This window comes from Emydura macquarii, unplaced genomic scaffold (genome assembly GCF_026122565.2).
Source record: "Emydura macquarii macquarii isolate MOO-44397 ecotype Brisbane River unplaced genomic scaffold, CSIRO-AGI_Emac_v2 contig_369, whole genome shotgun sequence".
Taxonomy (NCBI): domain Eukaryota; kingdom Metazoa; phylum Chordata; order Testudines; family Chelidae; genus Emydura; species Emydura macquarii.
The window spans coordinates 12,430,406-12,445,597 of record NW_027130506.1 but is presented as its reverse complement, the minus strand read 5'-3'; the positions used below and the strand labels follow the sequence as shown (position 1 = coordinate 12,445,597).

The 15,192-nt window shown below is 39.8% G+C and overlaps 1 long non-coding RNA gene across 1 annotated transcript in view; it reads left to right on the top strand.

The window, feature by feature from the left end:
* The window catches only part of LOC137142348 (uncharacterized), a 60,225-nt gene that overhangs the window by 32,552 nt on the left and 12,481 nt on the right, over nt 1–15,192 (top strand). The window lies entirely within an intron of this gene.

The window sequence follows — 15,192 nt, the reverse complement described above, 5'->3', positions numbered from 1 at the left end:
TGATTGCAATTCTCACACCACTTTGAAAAATTAGAATTTAATGTGTAAATATGACCTACAGTATGCAAGAACATGGAGGAAAAACAGAAAGATGGAATTAGAAATCTTAAAATCTATTACATGTCCAACATAATGCACAGATGTTGAGTTTAGTGAGAAGTATTAAAGGAGGATTGATGCCATGTCATTAAGAAAACTCATAGATTTGAATTGCAGCAATACTTTGTTTTCAGTAGGATAAGTGTTTGTATAAAAATTACCTTAATTGTATAGCATTCTGGAAGACAGCAGAGACACTTGTGGTGGCAAGCCAATAAAAAGAGAGACTTGAATCTGAAGTGGAAAGGGCAACACTAACAATTATAACCTGAGGATGCTTTACTTAACGTTTTACAGCAGTAAAAAGTCACTAACTTCAACACCTCTCTGAACAGCATCAAGAGTAGCGAGTGATTAAAGGGCCCTGTCAAGGTCTTTTTTTCATCACTTTATATTCACTGCTTAGCTCTAGATATCATGCAGCCTTTTTTATAAATACCTAGATGGATTTTTAACTCCTTACAGTAATAAAATCATTTTCATCCTCCCCACTTGCATACTGCTTTGATGAGGTAAGTTGCTTTTAAAATTTATTTTTAGTTAACTGTAGCATTGAAGTATTTTGCTTTTAAGGAAAAGAATCTAGCACAAGAAAGAGAAGTAGTGCATGAACTTTTCATGCAGAATTAAGGAAATGTAGTTCTGTCAGTTTGGATCAATCAACCTTTGATAGCATCTCTTTTATCAGAGAAATAACTTCCTGTAAACAATGTGTTTGTTTTAGAAATTGACCAGTTTAAGAAAGTAAAAAAGCATATTTTCATTCTTGAGGAAGATAAGGCCTGTTTAAAACTGCAAAAAGGGGGCCCCTACTCAGTAAAGTGAACTTTGTATGCAATTAGCAGTGTGGGAAACTAAGAAACCATGCTAAGAATTTCAAAGATTGATGTGCAATCAGTGAGCCCAGTGCATTTTGTAAGAGTTACGGTCTAGATAATACTTCACTAAATCTCTCTAATTTCAGAATAAAACACCAATTGCAGATTTGAAACACTGTCTACCAATCAGTGGAAAGCTAATTTTTTTTGTATCTGTTTGTCTCATGTAAATTCACTTACATTTATTACTGTAATTAACTTGTAAAAAGGAATGAATCCATTCTTCAGTTTGGCTCCATTTAAGCCTTTAAATAATGGCAGTGAGGCAAGTTACATAGTGTTCAGTGCGATTTCCTAAAAACAAGATCACTTTGCTACACTTTCCCTCCCTGTCCCGTCCCGTTATCTCTCCCCACGCCTTTTGAGGGTATAACTGAATGTCTTTATGAAGCTTCGCTTTTGATGAAAAATCCATTAGACATTATCACTGGCTGCTTTGTAAACAAAATTGATGTCAAGTGATAAAGTGCTGATAGGGTTTTTTTTTATACAGCATAAAGGACACTAAACAATAGTTCATACCCTGAAGAGCTTGCAATCTGACAGAAAGAGCTGAATAGTAACAAAGGAGTATTTAGGGAAAGTTAGATACATAATTAATACTTTCACTTACCATCAAGTGCTGAGGATTAGAAATGCATTGACTGATGGTGTCTGCAAAATATTATTGCTGACACTTGAGTCTAATAGGAGAAATTTCTACTAGTCTGCTCTCTGGGAATGGAGCCCTACCTAATACACTGAAAATTGCAGGCTTTGCTAAGACAACTTTTAATTTTTCTTACAATGTGTTCTAAAAATGCATAAATGAATGACTAACTTTGGTGTAATCTGTTATGCTTCAGGGAGGTGATGTGTTTTGCCTTCTTTGTGCATTATTTGTTTCATTTCCTTATGCTCCCCCACTTGGACAATCTTGGAAGCTGGCCTATTTCTTCTCTCTTGCACAATGTTTATCACAAGGTTTCTTAGCTCCGTTTGTGCTAGGCAGAAACTTGACTTAATAGGAAAAGAAATTAGTCAGAATTAAAATCTTGAAAATTAGATTTAAAAATGAACTTTGGACAGAGTGGATGTGCAATACTATATATAAAATTCTAAAAATACAAAGGTGATGTATTATGAAAGTTGAGACCTGCAGTCAATGATGTGACTATTTGAGTAACTCTTCAGAATGACAACTCTTCCCCCCCCTACTACTTTATAATCCAGAGCTCCCACTTTGGGTGTTTTATCTGTCTATTTTAGAGAGTTACATAGGGCCAATCACCACAGCAACTGGATGTTAAAGCTAGATGTTTAGAAAGTCAAAGGACGTTGCCTCTGTCACACAAATCTGGAAAGACTGAAGATCATCTACTCCCTGTGCAAAAAATTGTGGCCTAATTTTTGTTCTCTGCTATTAGCCTTTACTTTTTGGAGAATAAAGTGTCTGTTAAAGATCAGTTTAAATCCTGCTATGCCAGACAAGTGATTGTCCCTTCTAGGAAGCCCCTTCTACCCCTTTGGAGGAATTTTCATCATCATCTTCATCTGTCTCAAGCAGGAAATCTGCACCCTCATCCATGGAGAGTAGCCAGCATAAGCTGTCATGTCATACCACTTTTAGAGGGGTCCTCAATGCCTCACTCTTATGGCCATACTGGTCTCCTTGGTCTCCCCATTCAGGGCATCAGGTTCCTCCTCCATTGAGATCTGAGAGTAGATCCTCTCAAAGAGATCCTTCAGAGCCTGCACACTCTCCTCTAAAACAGAAAAACTAAGAAATTCAGCAACTAGTGATGGAAGAGGTGGAGAAAGTACATCACTAGGAATCTTCCCTTCCCACTCAAAACACTTCATTTTCCTCTCCAGAGGATGCCATGATGTTGTTGGTACCTACAACTATAGATGATTTTAAGGCTTTTCAAGAGCTTTTAAGGAGGATGGTGGAAACACTACAAATTCTTCTTGAATTGGTCAGGATTTTTTTTTTTTTTTGACATTTTACAACTAGCTACTCAAACCAGAGTACTACGATTTGATGATTGAGAACCCACTGAACCTGCAAGAGACTTGTAGGCAACATCACCTTCCATCTAAGCAACCTCCAGACAAGCTGATAATAAATATCAAATATTACTGCAAGTATTTTAATTCTTCTATACTCATCTGTCTTCATCATATCTGATCATCACTGTTGTTAATGAGAGATCCAAAGAAGGTCCATAACAAGAAAAAAAAACCTGGATCTTTTTGGCAGAAAGATCTGTTTCTCTGGTTCACTATCGGTCAGGATTTCACAGTATCTGGGCTCAATGCTAAACCAAATACAATTATATTCAATGGGATAGAGGAGTGGACTTCATAGGCAAACTTCTGGTTTTAAGAGACAAATTTAAATCAATTTATACTAAGGGGCAACTGATTGCAGAATCTAAAGAAGCATGCAAAGATGTTTTTGCTAATATAGTAGCAAGAGTGGTGACAACTTGAATTATTGTGAAAGGGGACTCTTAGCTATCTGCTTGTGGTCTGCCCAAGGAGATTTAGACAACAATTCAAGACCTTCCTTTTGATCATCAAGACTTGTTCGTTTCTAAAATGGATGACTCCTTACATTCATTAAAGGATCTTAGGGCCACTTTAAGATGTTTGGGCCTATATACCCCAACTTTCAGAAGAAAACACTACAGGCTGCATGCACCCACTAAGCAGAGACCTCAGCCATCTACCATGAGCTATTTCTACCATCAAAGACCTTCTGATCAATTTAGACAAAGATCAAAATTTCAGGAGATGTGACCCTGTGTTTCATTCTCTGGCACCTTGCAGACAAGCCATGTTCAGAAAAAGCAGTTTTGATGGCAGAATCAAAGATACTGTTCCATCTTATGTGCATCTATATCGCTCTCCTTCTGCCCCCAAGCTTTGACCTTTGGGTCTGGCCTTTCAACCTTCTGGGCTTGGGCTAGAATTATTGTGGACCATTGGGTCCTTCAGTTCATCCAGGGTGGTTATACCATTCAGTTACAGTGTCCCTCCTGCCACCCAATCTTTCTTCAGGGATCTATCTCACAAAATCCTTATGTAACAGAGAGACTCTGATCCATATGGGGGCAGTAGTGTTGGTACCTTAAGAATTCACAGAAAGATTATATTTCCTTATTTCAAAAAAGAAGGGAGGATGCAGACCCATTCATGAAGGGCACAACAGATTTCTACCTTTGATACCATCAGGCATTCTGAATTGATAATAATTATTTCTCTTTATCACTGTACAGCCCTTTGAGTTTTTAAAACGTGCTTGTTGGTCACTGCAGCTAACCTTTGCCCTTTAGGGATACAGATATACCCTTACCTAGACAATTGGCTGATTTGAGGGACATCAGCACAGCAGGTAGAGCAATCTAGTTGGACTAATCTTGCACCAAATTTCCTGTTCAGGTCTCATAGTCAATCTAAAGAAATCCATACCTACTTCCATCATAACAGAATTCATTGGAGCAATCTTGGACTCCAGAGTAGTGAGAGCCTTTCTCCTTCAAGAGATTCCGGAACATCTGTCAACTAATATTACAGGTTCAAGCTTGCCCCCAAAACCCCCTAAGGATCTATATTCAGCTATTAAGCCATGTAGCCTTGTGTACTTATGTGATGCCCTTTCAAAGACTCAGACTAGGATTTCTACAGTCAGTGATGCTGGAAAATTTTTTATGATGGGGTGCTGAAGGCAAAAGCCATGTATTTGGGTTATTACTACTACTTCAAGCCAGGGGGTGCAGCAAACCGCCCAGCACCCATAGTTCCAGCACCTATTTCTATAGTCCGAGATCACATGAGAACTTTGTCCAGGTATTCACAGCTTTTTATCTGCTCAGTGGTGTCTGTGGTGATTGAACTCCAGCAAACTGTCAGGGAAATCCATTTAAAACACTAGTCCCTGTCAAGATACTGATCTCTGATGCCTCCAGGAAGGGTTGGGGAGCTTACTTAGATCAGTGTCAGACTCACAGTACTTGGTCAGTAACGGACTTGATGGACCTCATAAATGTCTTGGAGGTGAGGGCTATCTGTTTAGCATGCAGCTGCTTTCTCCCAATTCTAAAGGGTCAGTACAGGTATTAATAGGCAATTCTGCAGGCATGTATTACATGACAGACAAGGGAGAGTAAGATCAGATGCCCTTTGTGAATGCTGCACTTTGCACCAAGTCAATGTCATAGCACTACACCTAGCAGGAGAAGCCAGTGCCCTGGTAGATGAGTTAAGTAAGAAGAATGTATCATCTCATGAGTGGAGATTAAAAGACATAGTCCTTCAGCAGGTCTTCCAGAAATGGAGATTTCCTCAGGTAAACCTTTTTGCCGCTGAAGATGACAAGAAATGTCCCCTATTTTATTTCATCTGCAGCAGCATGTTTCATCAAAGTACCATTAATAGAAATCTGTAGGGCAGCTACGTGGTCTTCAGTACATGCATTTCCCAAACATTACGCACTGGTGGCAGTATCAAGAGCAGACACCCAGGTTGGCAGGGCAGTTCCCAGTCTTTATTCAGATCTCCTAGCTCTCACATCCAGATTGACCAGACTGCTTGCTAATCACCATGAGTGGGATCCACTTGCCCAGAACATACCTTAGAGTAACCAATTATTTAGTAAGTAACCATTCTTTCCATGTCCACAGGATTGCTGAGTATTTAGGGCCTTTATTGAAATTAGTGGGGCAGTTCATATCTCTTAAGAGTATTGTTTCAGCCTGTCTGCACTCTGTTCCCATATTCAAGGTTATCTCCACAACTATAAGGGCCCTCTGAAACCTGTACCTGACCCTAGAGGATGTGATGCACACGTTTAGAACCCTATTATAATGGATTTATTTGCAAAAGTTTAGAATGGGTACATTTTTAAGAGGTGAGCGATGCAAGTCCTTCTAAACAAATGTCAATAAAATATTTATTTCATTTCACAGCCTTAGATATCATATACCACATATTACAAATCTGAGTTTTACCTTTTTCATTGGTACAATTTATCTTTTCTAGAAAACTAGTTGCATTAGTTACCCTGTACATGTTGCAGTGACAGAAAAAGAACTAATACTTTTTAAAAAAACCTCTAAACGTTTGTTTTGTGTGTTAAATGAATGAGGTACGATTTTTAAGGGTTGATGCCTGGAGCAAATGGTTTAGGGATTCCTAGCTCTTCAGTTTAATATGCTAGGCATTCCTAGCCCTGTTGGTTCACAGACTGTTGGACACCTATCACTGATCCAGAACTGACTATTGTCAATACTGAATATCGTTTAATCCAATTATAAATATCAGATTCTACCTGAGCCAGATTTAAGAGCAAGTGACAAGACACTTTTGTGACAAATTTTTCTATTTGTTTTATTTTAAATGGAAACTACTGAAAGCTGTTCAGTAATGCTGGAGGAGTTGGAGAAGAGGGGAGAGAGACAAAGGTGAAAAATCAGTGCAGTTTATCGCATGGCTGCACAAATGAAGAAACATTTCACAGAGATGAGATAATTACCTACTTTTGTAATTCTGTTCGTGTGAGGATAAAACCATGCTGGACTTTCATGCTTGGGTCACATGACACCACCATGAATTATTCTAGGACATTCTCTTAGCCCCTAACTTTTTTTTTTAAACCATTCAGGAACCTATAAACTGGCTTTAAGGGATGTGCCCTACTTCAGAGGTTCCAGAACATTCCAGCCAGTTCATTTCAAAAGTGAGAAGCAAGAATTCCCTTAACTTTTAACTGTAGATGAAATAAACATGTATTTTTCATCCCTTTCTCCCCCAAATAATGCAGGAGTCCAACATCCCCAAAGAGGTAATGGGGAATAGAGAAGTGAGTGGTCATAAGGCAGAAATTAAACCCATTATCTCATAGACTCTAAGGTCAGAAGGGACCAATATGATCATCTAGTCTGACCTCCTGCACAACGCAGGCCACAGAACCTCACCCACCCACTCCTGTAATAGACTCCTGACCTATGACTGAGTTATTAAAGTCCTCAAATCAAGGTTTAAAGACTTAAGGTACAGAGAATCCATCTAATCATTTATGCCTTCCAGTTGAGGACAGATGGTTGAGTGAGAGAATCTTGCATGTAAGGAGAAAGCAGAGGAACAAAATAAGTCATTTCCCATTCTCTGAACTTTCCACTTTCTCTTGGGTGGAGAGTAAGTAGGTGAGAGGATTGTCCTAAAAACAGTGTCAGAAGCACTGTAACAGGCAACATCCAAAGCCAAAGGCCAAATCCAAAAAGTTGACAGATGATCTCTCCTTCTATCTTGCATTTTCTTTTTCTTTCTCTTTCAATTAATGGGAGATGATACTATTGCTATATGAGGGCTAAATGCAATCAGTTTTATGGTTGTATCTAGAAAACGAAACTGGAGAAGTATGTCGTGCTGTAATAAGGAATATCCTGAAAGAAAATCTTCTAGGAGGAAATTTTGGGCTCCCTATACTCCAGAATAGGCTCTATTAAAACTAAGTGAAACAGATTTCTTCCTAGAGACTGATTCCAAGCAGTAATCCTTGGTGAACGAATGGAGCAAGGACCCTCGTATTACTTTGTACGGAGGACTTTTGACGTGAGATACTGGTGAATAGGCCTACAGCAGCCCCCCTCTCCAGCAGACAGAGTACACACTCCTCACTAGCATGGCTTTTCCTCAATCATGAAGATGTCTGGTAAGTGGTAAACAACTTTAGCAATGGTATCTCCAGCAAAAGATGAGCTGATCCACACACCACTCCCTGACCTAGAGACAACTCCTAAAGATCTACCACAGAGTGACTTATCTGTCAGGGATAGACAATATGTCGACAGAATAAGTTGTAATGACAAATGTGCTGTGGGACAGACCCCACTCTCCACCCTTCAAGGCTTCCTGACACAAGGCACAACCCAGTGTCTCCATGGTTGATGTAGGGTATGGAGACTTTATTGACCATCTGAATCAAGACCTATTTTTGAGAAACCATGCGCAAAATTTTCAAACAAAGCTACTTGGGAAGCTAAGCCATGGAGACGTAGGCTTCTAAGTGCTTTGTAAATTCTGAAAATGGGACTGATGCTCCTAAATCACATCAGTATTTTTTGGAAATTGTTTCTGTATATCTATCTGTGAAGGCGCTTAATGACTAGATCACCTTTGATGTGTCTCTGAAAATTGAGCTGAATAGAGAAGATACTCTCTGGCAGTGTGGGGTCTACATTTTCTTTATATAGTTGAAACAAAATATTAAACAAAAGCAGCTTTCCTAGCTGGTACTGGCACTCATCATCACCCTAGTATCCTAGGTGCATTAGGTGTGTGCAGTCTGACCTTCAATTACCCCACATCTGACTGGTGAGCTCTAGAGTTTAGGGAATCTTGCTCTTATTGCTACCATCTATGTCATGGTGACACTTGACATTTTAAAATCCCCATAAAACTTTAATGCAAACAGTGTGCCACTTACTTAAATTGCCTTCCAGTGGAACTGTACTCCCAAGAAGGTTGACAAACTTGCAAAACAAGTTTACCACCCTTTGTTTATCATTACTTATCCTATTAGTTTTATACCAAGCAGTACATCACTTCACAGTAAACTGGAGCATTAGTTCTTTCCCTGGCTTTAGGTGTAGAAAAATGTGCTCTCTCTCGCTCTCTCTTTCTATATATTTCTCTATATATTCTCTCTATATATTCTCGCTCTCTCTCTCTATATTTCTCTCTATATTCTCTCTATATATTCTTGCTCTCTCTCTCTATATATATATATATTCCCAAAAGTAAGTGGCATCAAGAATGGAATCTAAGTTTTCTATGTGAAATCTATCAGACAAACGAATCTAAAACAAATACACTGGGGGGAAAATGTCCTATCATCTTCCCTAAGACCTGTGTACCATCCTCAGTGAGCATGTATGCACTGCTCTGTTTCAATGGGAGTGCTACCTTAATCCACAGAAGTTAAACTAGTTCTTGGTAAATCAGAAATTGCTAAAGTTCACTGATTAATTGATTTGCTGTTGTAGTTTCTATCTGTCGTCTAGTGATGAGACAGTTTTAATCCTGTAATGTGCCATTGGATTTAACGGAACAATACCACCAAAATACATTTAGCTAAAATTTGCAACAATATTCACCTTAATATGACAAATGTGAGCTGTACACCTCCTGATTTCTCAGCAAGAGACGTAATAGATCCCATAAACAGATGGCTTGAACTATCCCATTCTAATTCCTATTTTATTTGTATTTCCTTTGTCTATGGTAGCTGTGATGTCATTCTGGCTGAGAAACCAGGAAATCTGTAGCTCAGATTTCCCATGATTTTAGGAAATTTTGGTATAGTACATGATCAGTTATAACTTTACCAACTGTATGTTTGCCTTGTTTTGGAATCTTGCCTTAAATTTTTTAACTATTAGCAATTTTGCTGTTCACCTTTTAAATATACCTTAACTCAAAATTCTTAGCAAAGAAACCTGCTGGAACAAGAAGTGTCTCAATTATTTGGTGAGATTTCTAGTAGTATTGAATAGGCTGAAACTAAATTCTGTTCTCAGTTGCGTAAATGCATAAGTCTTTTATTTAATTGGGACCCAGGCTCATGCTTCCAAAGGCAAAATTTGGCATCAAGAGGGGAACATCTATTAGTCTTGATATAATACAGAATCCTTCATCTGGAGTCTGACCCCAAAAAAGAGATGATTCTGATGGGCACTTTGCTCCAATAATAAGAGAATTCTGACTGGTACAGAAATCCCAGCCAAAGCTGTAACCAATGAAAAGCAATAAGTACCAGTATAAGGAAACTTACAGAAAAATGAATAATGGGCTAGAGAAAAGTACACGGGGAGGGAATGTGAGAGAGAAGTGTTGCCTGTGCTTTTTTGTTGCTTGTAGTTTTGTATTGGGGGTATTTTTAATAAAATAACTAGATAGAATAAAATGAAAAGTACAGTTCCACTCTCAAAAATGAGGGTCTGTATTTTAAAAAGAGCTTTTCTAACAGCTGGCTATGCAAATTCAGCCTGGATAAAAGCGTCAAGCTGGATTCTTTGTGGATCACTAACATCACTAACAGTGATTTTGCAACCCTAGTTCTGCCTCATTTGTATCCATCACTCCATTGTAGGAAAGTTAACAGGGTTCCTGTGTGAGCAAAGAAAGAACTCAACTCACTCTCCCAAGCTGTTGTGGCTCACAGTGCAGTGTTAACTAGTAAATTAGAATTACAATAAGTTTTTACAAGTTGGCAGATGGGATAATACATACAAGCAGCAGATCTGTATAATAAGAGAATGATTTTTACTTTCAGTTTTCTGACCACAGTTACTGGTTGGACGAGCTCCCCGTAAACATATGCAAAACTAACTCCTCCTCTAAAACTCTTCTTTTCTGTACAACTACATAAAACTTGACCACAGGTAAGCTGAGACCACTGCCTATCATGCTGGCCAATAGTGTCTCATTGTTTGCTTTTACTCCTCCATATGTCTGTCTACTATCTATCGTGTCTTGTTTTGTACTTCGATTGTAAGCTCATTGCGGAAGAGACTGACTTTTGTTCTTTGTTCATGCTCCATCCAGCACAGTGGGATTCTTCACTACTGTGGCTCCTAGGCATGATGGTAATACAAAAATGGTTAGTCTAAAATCCCTGTTGTCCTTTTATGCTTATGTAATTTTCATAATTGTCCTTAATACAAACAACACATTAGATCTCATGGGGTTTACTTGTACACTCTGTGTAAGGTAGTTAATCTACTGGAAAAGGCAACCTGCCCCAGGGTGGACCATGACCAGATAATACCTTTATAAAGGTGTTAAACGGTGTCTACACAAGCTGCAAAGTTCGCTCACATTTTCAGAGGTGACTCTTTGACCAGGACAAGCAGGCAAATGATTGACAGATGTGCGGTGGGTCTGAAGAGCAGGCTGCAACTCTTAATTATACCCTGGGGCAGAGCATTACTTTGCCCCACCCAGCTCTCGCATAGCTAACCGGAGGGCAAGGGTGTGTCTGCGCTGCAATTAAAAACCTGTGGCTGGCCCGGGCCAGCTGACTCAGGATTGCAGGGCTCAGTCTAAGGGAGGGTTTAATTGCAGTGTAGATATTTGGGTTTGGGCTCAATCTGGAGCCTGGGTTTTAGAGCCCTGGGAGGTGGAAGGTCCTAGAGCTTGGCCTTCAGATCTAGCCCGAAGGGCTACACTGCCATTAAACAGCCCCTTAGCTCATGTCAGCTGGCACAGGCCAGCTGAGGGTGTCTAATTGCAGTGTAGATATACTCTAAAAGGCTTTTGCAAAGCTCGGGCTTAGCTCAAATAGTCCAGGGATGGGGGATCACATAGCAGCCCATCAGCTGGCCCTATCCCCTTTACCCAGCCAATGGTTAAATCAAGAACCAAAGGGGGGTGAGATAAAGATGGCAGCCCCTCTCCCTGCCTTGCCTGTGTTTGGGGTTCTCTCATTCTCCGCTGTCCAGTCAAAGATCCTCCCATGCTAAAGGTGGCAAGAGGGTATTTGCTCAAGTGTAGACAGGGTCTCAGAAAGTGGAAGAGGGGAGAGCAGGAAAAGCTACTTACACTTTCCTCTTAAATCCTCTTCCTGAGACACCTGTTTCTGTTCCCATAGTATGCCACTTTGCCCACCAACTAAATGCAAAGTGGGTGCAAATTGGATTACTCTATGCCCGGTTGAGAACATTGTTTAAACATCATGTGTATGCAGCTCACTAACCTTACCAAGAGGCTAAGCAAGGAGTTGTAGCTGCTTATCCTAGGGAGGAATTTAGCCTATTATTTGTCATCTTTGTTGTGTCCTTTTGTAAAAATCCACATAGCTGTTTTTCATAACAGACATTTAGAATCAGAGGCCCAGATTGTGCTCCTCCAGCCCGAGAGCCACTTCTTGAGTATGCCCTTCATGTGCAGATCTCACCCTGGTCTGGGGTTAGGATTTGTGGATACAGTGTGTGTGCTGGGGATAGCTTGCCGTGTTTTGGATTGGGGTCAGGTGTGGAGGGGATACACATCACAAAGGTTATGCTGAAAAGACACTACACCCTGAGGCTAAATTACTTGTATTACTGAGTCCCCAGCACAGTACGATTCATTCTTTGGTGACTGGTTAGTTCAGCCATGGCGAGAGGAAGTTCTTGATAGGCAGTCTTGTTCCAGTGGAACTGCAGTGAGCAGAGTTACTGAAGACATAGCAAGCCTGGCTTCTTGTGGGTCTGTGACAATCCACCCACTTTGGAGCCATGCTCCGTGGCTCATCCTGTAGAGAGGAACAAACCCCAGCCCTGGAAGAAACTCCCATATGGGGTTCCTTATGGAGATTTTCTACACCTTCACCCCTTCCTGTGGGTTTGATCATGGGAAAGGGTGATCCAACCCAGACAGTGCATGAGGAATCCTACATACTTTTCTCTGAGATGTAAAATAATCTCTGGTTTCATCACCAACCTCTGCATAATTGGTAAGTAATGTCAACAATAGGAATTCAGTGGCATGACCACAATAAGAACTGCTGTAAGCAGCAGAACCTCAGGAAAACCCTTAGCCCATCCGCAGAAGAGAAAGCTCACATAGCTGGTAGCAATGATTGAAAAGAGAAATTCTTGTTGCTTCCAGTTCATCAGAATGCAGGATAATTCAGGAACCACATTCCACAATGGGCCAATATACCAGAACCTAAGAGGATGCCAGTTTTCCTGTTCAGCACAGATGAATCCCAACTCTTGTAAGCACTTATATGGTCACATGTTTACTTGATCATAAATACCCACCTAGAGTCCTAACCAATGGAGTTAGGCAAAAGCTATCTTGGACAAACTACAAATAGTTACTTACCAAATTAAACGTGGTTCTTCAACCGTCTTGCCTCTGCGTAATCACACTAGTCACTCACCTTCCCTCCTTACTCAAAGTAAATGGCCTGAGGAGTTATACCTTAAACAAGCCCACAGAACTAGCCGCCCAAACAAGTATTGTAACTAGATGCCAAGTAGGATGAAAAATGTGTGTACAGAACTTTTGGCGTACAGAACTTTTGGTAGCAGTGTTGCAGACTTTGATGATGAAAACATTACGGAGGCTTGCTACGGGCTGCCTTAGCCCTGGCAGTGAGGAGGTCGTTAGGAGGTACTGACATTCTAGGCAATATTCCAATGCCGTGTATACACAGAGTAACTCACTTCAGCAGCTCTTGAGTGTAACTCTCATTCCTTTTACATCAGTTCTCAAAGGCTGTGATTCTCCCCACCCCCAATGCCTTAGTCCTAACCAAATAAAATCTCAAAGTCCTCTCTACATCTAGGATATGCGGACTAGTTTCTGGTGGGAATGAGGTTTTGGCAAATGACACTTGGAGATTAATGATCTGATACAGGAGGAACTGTATCAGCACTTTTGGAATACAACTGGGACGAGGACATAGGGCAAATTTGCACCAGTGGAATACGGTTAAAAAGAAAATTAGTCTTCAAAGCCGGCAAGTCTGTGGCACAGCTGGGAATGAGATCTTCTAAATCCCAGTTTGGGGCCTTAACCACATGGCAGTCTCTCCTCCTAAGAAATGACCATATCTGCAAGAAATTATCAGACGGTATTTGGATATCAGAACAGGGAATGTAGACTTGGCTCTGGTGGGAAGAAGGGGAGGATTGCTTAGCATGAACTAACATCAATCATGGGAGGCAGTTTATGCTATATATAAATAGGAACTTTTTTTAAAAAATCAAGTTTTAAAAATTGGGCAAAGTAATGCAAAAGTAATTTGAGGGGGCATGCGGTGAAAAGTCATACCTAAAGTGAATGTTTTGAGTTTAATCAGTGAAGAAAGTAAAGTGATTTGCACAATTTATTAATGTAAAAAGTTGATGCACATTATCATTTGTATCTTGTACACATGTTCCATCATGCTGTTTCTTTCAAAGGTGCGAAAGGACAGAGATGAAAAGAAATCTGTAGACTGTAACTGTTGGATTGGCAAAAAGCTTCACAGTGCCCTGGGCCTAGAAAGAATTAAAAGAATTATTTCTATAGTTGTTCTGTGTCATAGGATGTAGAAATCCAGATGTAGCATTAACTAACAGATTTACATATAGAGACTTGAAACGGAGTTATATCAAATCGAATCTCAAAAATACTGCAACACAGAAATTGACCCACTGACTCAGAAAAATGATCCATCTAGCCCAGTATCCTCTCTCTGACAATAGTCAGTTCCAGATGCTTCAGAGGAAAGTGCAATAAAACCATACAGTAAGCAGTTATGAGATAACCTACTCTCAGGGAAAATTTCTCCTAATTTCCAGTAGCTAGAGGTTAGTTTATGCCCTGAAGTATTAGGGTTTATATCTCTTCCAAAATTCTTGTTTGTTCCTAAAATCATGTATTACTATATGTCTGGATATCTTGATTATCCATTTAAATGTCTAACAAATTTTTGTTTCCTGCTAAACTCTTGTTCTTAGTGATAGCATGTGGCTATGGATTCCAAAGGTTAATTGTGCATTGTGGGAAAATATATTTCCTTTTATCAATTGTCAGATTGTTCCCTTTCCATTTCATTGAATGTCCCTTTGTTCTTGTGTTCAGAGACAGAGTGAATAGCAGTGCTTAACAAAACATAATAATGATCTTTACAAAACATGAAAGTGAGTGAACCTCAAAGGTTAAGTGTGTGGTTTTCCATTGGGTGGCTATCTGAATTAGTTGAGCCTCTTAGGTCTGCAAAATTTGACTGGGTATCTCACAAAAAGAGACTTTCATTAGGCATTTCCCCATTCAATCCTAAATGGAAATACTATAAGAACAGTCTTTCTTGTAGGAGTTGTGCACTTTCATATCTGATCCAGTTGGAAACCAGAAACAAACAGATTTATTCCAACATTAAACACACTTTTTAAAAAGTTTGATACAAGTTCAGTTCTAAAAAATGATATATATTAACATCATTGGATTTAGACAAACTGGAGGATTGGGCCAAAAGAAATCGGAGGAGGTTCAACAAGCACAAGTGCTGAGTTTTGCACTTAGGATAGAAGAATCCCATGCACAGACTGGGGACCAACTGGCTAAGCAGCAGTTCTGCAGAAAAGGACCTGGTGGTAACAGTGGACAAGAAGCTGGATATGAGTCAACAGTGTGCCCTGGTTGTCAAGAGGCTAACAGCATATTGGGCTGCATTAGTAAGAACATTGCCAGC